The following is a 7,051-nucleotide window of genomic DNA, read 5'->3' on the forward strand; positions in this document are numbered from 1 at the left end:
ACACAGAGCAAGGAAAACACAGGTCTTAAACACACTGAGGGACACCGAGTGAATGAGACACAGGAGAAGAGCAGAGCTGGGAGTAATCAAACATGATGAGACATGGGATGGGTAAAGCAAAAGTAGAAACACTGACATAAGACAAGGGACCGTCAAAGTAAAACAGGAAGTATAACACAGAGACGGGGACTTAATGATAATACAAAATCAAAACACTGGGTCACTGACCCAGGACCGTGACAGAAGGGTTTTAATATGATGTTTATGTGATCCACTAAAGTGAAACTTAACACTATATTTTGTGAGAGGGGTCTGGAGGTGACTTTTATTACCTTTGGACAGGTAACAGAAACTGAAACAGACCAATCTCATTTTTAGCTCTACAACTCCAGGAAAAAGATACCACATAAGAGATGACCTTTATGTCTTTCTGCTAGTTAGCGCTAAAAGACGAGAAGATGAATAAATCATTAGAATTTTCTTCGCCAAAACTAAATTGCAAACTTGTTGGACACACAAAACAAGCCACATCATATTATTATTATTATTTAAATCACGAGCGTTACCAGTGAGTATACTCTGGATAATGTTTCTTTCTGACTCTAAGAATGACCAAAAATTACCCAAAAGTGGGCTCAATGTTTTATTCATTGTGATATGAAATGAGTGACAGAGCCCATAAACTCATCACCAAAGTGTGTGAATGTCAGATTTAGTGCTATGTATTCATCAGTTGGTTCCAACTATAGCTTTTATAATGGCTCTTTGAAGAGACTGTAGTTGTAAAATCATGCTGTTAACAGTGAAGTGTGATCTGCGTTTACTTGTTTAGCTCAAGCCTCTTTAACCCTTAACCTGGCAAAGTGCGAGTTTGGGAAAGCTGTCGACATATCTAGGTAAGCAGGTTGGACAGGGGCAAATTCGTCTCATAACTGCATAAATGGATGCAATTCTGTCCCACCCTACACCCAAGACAAGAGATGAACTCTCTTGTCTTGGGCGGTTTCTAGGTCTAGCTGACTATTACAGGTGTTTTTGCCACAACTTCTCTGTGGTAGTAGAGCCACTCACCACTCACACCATTGTTCTTAATATATCTTCTCCCCCTCCAGCACATAATGGGCTCTTTTGAGGAGATTTCTTATCACTGTTATGCTGATGATATTCAGTTGTACATCTCTTTAAGCCCCAGGATTTATCTAAGCTTCAGCTTTTAAATGACTGCTTAAATTCTATCAAACGTTTGATGGCTGTAAATTTCCTCCAACTCAACGAGGGGAAAACTGAAGTCCTCATATGTGCTCCGGACAGATTTGTATCCCAGATAGTGAAAGCCCTTGGTCTTCTTTCTGTGTATGTTAAATCCTCTATCAGGAATTTAGGTGTCACTTTTGACTCGACTCTTACATTGGATGGGCATGTGAAATCTCTGGTTCAGTCTTGTTTTTATCATTTAAGAAATGTGGCTAAGTTAAGCCCTATTTTATCTCGCCCTGAACTGGAGATAGCTATACATGCATTTATTTCCTCACGCTTGGACTATTGTAACTCTTTGTTTATGTGTCTAAGCAAAGGTTCTCTGGATCGTCTGCAGGTTGTGCAAAACGCTGCAGCTAGACTTTTGACAAAATCCTCCAAGTATTCTCATGTGACACCATTGCTATTTCAGCTACACTGGCTTCCTGTTGAACTTAGAGTACATTTTAAGATCCTGGTCTTGACATTTAGAGCCTTGCATGGACTGGCACCTCCCTACATCTCCGATCTGCTACAGCCCTATGTCCCTAGCAGGTCCCTGAGGTCATCTGATCAGGGCTTACTTGCTATAAAACAGGCTAAAATGAGAACTAATGGTGACAGAGCTTTTGCCACCGTGGCCCCTAGACTGTGGAACTCTCTCCCCCAAACATTAAGAACTGTGGACTCAGTAGTTGTTTTTAAAAGAACAACTCAAAACTCACCTTTTTAAAACTGTGTTTGGTTAAATTTCTGCCTGTTTTATATTGTCTGTTTTACCCTTTTATTATTTGTTATCTTATGTGCAGCACTTTGTGATTCTGTCTAGAAAGGTGCTATAGAAATAAAAATGTCTTTATTTATTTATTTATTTATTTATGTACAATCACAACCAGAGGTTGATCCTGATCAGATGTGTTCTTCCATAGACTTCTACAATATCGGAAGTCTTTATAACCTCATGTATCATCCCCTCTGGGAGGAAAAGATGACTTGATGCTTGTTTAGTCTCCAACAAGTTAACAGGTTGGCAGCTGAATTTTCTATGCAGTTCAGTGTTGACCCCAAAACCATTTGGGAAGAGAAGGGGTTGAAGATTTGATTGTTTTATCATGCTCTTAATGAAACGAGGAAGAATAATAACGCCTCAAGATATTCAAAGATTCAAAGCATTCATTGTCATGTGTACCAATAAAAAGCATTTCTCTGTACAATGAAATTCTTTCTCTGCTGTCCACACACAGATGCTGGTTAATATGTACAATAGATAGAATACAAATAGTATGAATAAATAAATGGAGACAAAAAGGAAAAATTGAAGTATTGAATAGATAGATTTATGTGCAAAAGAGCTATGAGCTTAATATGCTGGTTGATATGTGAGATGACCTGAAGTGCAAAAATTATTGATACTGTTAAAATAGGTCAGCTGTTTAAGAGTCTGATAGCAGTGGGGAAGAAGGAGTTGCTGAGTCGAGATACAAAATCAAGTCGAGTCTGGATTTCACACTTCTAAACCTTCGTTCCGAGGGCAGAAGTGTGAACAGTCCGTGTTGGGTGTGTGGGGTCTTTGAGGATGGAGGCAGCTCTCCTATGGACTCTGCGATGGCAGATGTTCTGCAGAGAGGGCAGCGGGGTCTTGGTGATCCTCACAGCGTTTGTTATCACTCTCTGCAGGCATTTGTGGTCCATAACAGTAGTGCTGCCATACCATGCAGTGATGCAGCTGGTCAGGGTGCTCTCCACAATCCAGCTGTAGAAACTGCTGAGGATCTTGGCCAACACCCCAAATTTCCCCAGCCTCCTCAGGAAATACAGCTGCTGCTGAGCCTTCTTGACCAGCTGTGTGGTGTTCAGTGTTCAGGTGAGGTCCTCAGACATGTAGACGGCCAGGTACCTAAAGCTGCTCACCCTCTCCACTTCAAGCCCCAGGATGAACAGCAGCTGGTGAGGCCTCTTCTTCTTCCTCATGTCCACAATCATCTATTTTGTCTTATCAGTGTTGAGGGTGAGATTGTTCTCCTCACACCATGACACCAGACCGGCCACCTCTCTCCTGTAAGCAGCTTCGTCCCCTCCAGTGATGCAATCGATCACTGCAGTATCGTCCGCGAACTTTAGTATGGTGTTATCCCTATTGGATGCAACACAGTCGTGGGTGTACAGGGTGTAGAGGATGGGACTGAGGACGCAACCCTGTGGAACGCCAGTGTTAGTACTAATGCTGCCTGCCAGTCATAAAGTCCTGTGGTGGGTGGATAGGGTTGGGTGTAGGCCGAGTGTTGCCAGCTTGTGAGTGACACCATCTGGCTGAGGCCTGTCTATGCGCAGTTTGCATGTTCTCATTGTGTCTGCATGGGTTCTGTCCAGGTAGTGTGGCTTCTTCTCACAGTCCAAAGACAAGGAAATGGTAAATGGACTGGTTCTTATATAGCGCTTTTCTACTCTGAGCACTCAAAGCGCTTTACACAACTCGTTCATTCACCCAATCACACCCATTCACACAAGCACTTTTCTAAGTTTGTAGTGCTATCTAACTAACTAACATTCATACTCTGATGGAGTTAGTATATTGCCAAAGGATATTTAGCATGCAGATTGGAGCAGACTAGGAACGAACCACCAACTTCCGGTTAGTAGGTGACCTGCTCTGTAGCTAGTAGCTAGTTAGCAGGATTAGGTTAACTGGTGATTCTAATATGCCTGTAGTTGTGAATGTGAGCACAAATGGTTGTTTGTCTGTGTTACTCCCGCGACAGACTGGTGATCTGTACCCCAACTCCCACATTATGGTAGCTGGGTCAGGTCCCCCCCAGTTGATGAATGGTGTGGATTGAAGCCACGCTGTTGTAATAGATGCATCATGGGATTTTTCATTGTTCTGCTGAAATATGAAAGTCCTTCCTTGAAAAAAGATGTTGTCTGAATGGGAGCACGAGTTGCGCAGGTTATCCTGCCTTCTGCACATGTAGTTATAGCACTTAAACTGTCACTTATATTATACCCAGAGGTGGGAAGTAACAAAGTATCGATACTTTGTTAATGTATTTAAGAACTTTCAGGTATCTGTACTTTACTTGAGTAGTTATTTTTCTAGCATTTTTTACTCCCTACATTTTTAAACAAATATTGGTACTTTCTACTTCTTGTGTTTTGAAAATAAGCCCAAACAAAAGTTGAGCACAAAAAGAGCAATGTTTTTTTATTGTCAGGTATTTTCAAATACATTTCTATCATCTCAACAAACATCTGTGAACACACAACCTGTTTGTGTGTAGTTTGTCACACGGTGTGTTGCTAGCTAAAGGTTCAGCTGCTTATTTCAGAGGGAGAGAAAAGAAAGAAAGCTTACATGTAAGTTCACATATAATCTTGATGTTGTGTTCACTCTGATGTAAATTAGCCCCATCTGAGTCTGTGAGTTTAACAGTTACAAAGTCGGCTGCCTTTTTGTTTACTTCGGTCTTTAAAAGGTAATTTTAGATCTCAGTGACATTTTCAACTGGATGAACAAATATAATAAAATATTTGTACTACTGGCTTTTACAGCTTATTTCACAGGAGTGAATATATATATAGAGAGAGAGAGAGTGAGAGATAGAGATAGAGAGATCTTAATGCTGAGAAAAACAAAACTGCCCACATAGACTGTGCTTTATTCACTTTGAATAAACAAACTTGTAAAAGCAACTTTAACAATATTATTTTGGACTTAAATGCACAAAAAGGGCAATATTTGTGTGGGCTGAAGTCATGTGCAGTGTAAAAAGATCTTTTAGTGCTCCCTCCTGGCAGATCTGTGTATATGCAGAAAGAGAAAAAGTCACATTAAGTCGTTTTCTGTGTACAAACGTCATGTTTGTCAGAAGCAGTAACCAATGAGGATGAACTCCAACAAGTACAAGCTCACCTTTTGAACTGCACATGTTTTAAGTTAAGCCTTTAGTCAAAACAACACCTCTGAAACGGACTGACAGGACTCAAGTGCAGCCTTTTTTCTAATGTGTGTGTGCGTGTGGAGTCCTGCCTGTGCCCCTCAGCAATAACATTTAGCTATTAATCACAATTTTGGTAAATAAAAGGAACGGGCGCGCATCAGTCACATGATGACCATTAACCAATCCTCGCCATTGACAACAGAGGAGCCGGGAACGAGCACGCAAAGAGCACGCGCATTGTTTTCCTCCTGGACTGTGCGGAGCTGTAAGAGAAACACAAATGAACTGGGAAACCAGACTAGTGATGGGATTTCCGGCTCTTTTTAGAGAGCCGGCTCTTTCGGCTCGACTCACTAAAAAGAGCCGGCTCTTTCGGCTCCGAACCGGCTCTTCAGGTTGTTTTGTTGCTTTAATTAATTTATTATTCACAATAATATAAAATTATGCACAAAAGGAATTACTAACGTAAAAAAGTGGTTTTATTTATATATGTTTATATATAAATATATGCGGTGGCCCCTAGAGACAAAACACGTACAAACTCCAAAACACATTTCTAGCATGAACTGAACTTCCAAAGCAGAGCTACTAGATCACTTAAATTACACAATTGAAAGCATGTGTGTATTGTTTGTGTATTTATACACAGGCACTCAAATATATTTAAATAATTTAAAAAAAAGTTCATCTACCTGTTACTATCACACACCAAATCCGGTCATTGGTACTTGCTGGATTGTGTAGCCACAAGATAACAAAAGCTCAACACTGCGCCCAGCATCCTGGAGCACTTCTGTTGTCTTTTGTAAGTGTTTTGAGTTTTTATGTGCTTCTGAGTTTTTACATGCTTCGGAGTTTGTACGTGTTTTTACGTGTTTTGGAGTTTGTACATGCTTCAGAGTTCGTACGTGATTTGAAGTTTGTATGTGCTTTGTCTCTAGGGACCACTGTAAATATATTTTTATTTATTCACGCCACATAAAATGTAATAAATAAATCATATAATACAAAAATCAACTATTTGTCACGATCTGGTACAGGGATTCAACGCAGAGCGGTAAGGTATCTCCAAGGTGTGGTTTATTTACAGTGCAGTGCAATATATATACAGTGAAGGGATCCAAAACTCCGGGGGAAATCACAGGGTAACTCGCTCACGTCTTCTTCGCTCACACTCACACACTTTCCCGCAGCAGGGAGGTTGCAGGTCCGGGGGGGGGGGGAGATCTGAAGCAGACGAGAAAGCAGGTCACCAACTAATCACAAGTCACGGATATGAAGCACAAGAGCTGTGAGAACACTAACGTTAGGGGTACAATCATCCAGCGACGAGAGGATCTGTGTTCCAGCCTCAAATAGTGCTCCCGGTGATGATGGGTGAGTGTTGTCAGGTGTGTGTGTGGGCCAAGGGCGGGAGCCCACAGTGAGCTCCGCCCAGGCAGAGAGGGAGAAAACAGCAACAGCAATTGTAGCCTTGTGGGGCCGACCGGGCAGGCACGGAGACCATGACACTATTCACATTTCAACTTTTAACTATTTAAATTTTCAGCTGTTTCCTTTTACAAATTTAAAGTGAAAACAACACAAAACACTGCAAAACACAATTAAATATAAATTATAATATGAAAACAAAAAGAACATGCACATTCTCTGTCATATGGGCCTGCATGAATCCGCACTTTCTGAATCCTTTATCATCTGCAACCGAAAATAGTTGTGGATGATTACTATACCTTTCTAATGTGAAGTTGTTGTCCCTGGCTCTCTTTCTCTCTCTCTCCCTCTGGCTCTGTTCCTGTGCTACTGAGTGTAACTACCGCCCCTCCCCCCTCTGCCCAGCGTAAAGCACAAGGCTCGCGTGCAGAGTGAAGCGGAAA

The sequence above is a fragment of the Aulonocara sp. 'chitande type north' Nkhata Bay genome, linkage group LG6, assembly GCF_057382095.1.
Source record: "Aulonocara sp. 'chitande type north' Nkhata Bay isolate Kocher_YH1m ecotype deep benthic linkage group LG6, A_spYH_male_GT1.1, whole genome shotgun sequence".
Classification (NCBI taxonomy): domain Eukaryota; kingdom Metazoa; phylum Chordata; class Actinopteri; order Cichliformes; family Cichlidae; genus Aulonocara; species Aulonocara sp. 'chitande type north' Nkhata Bay.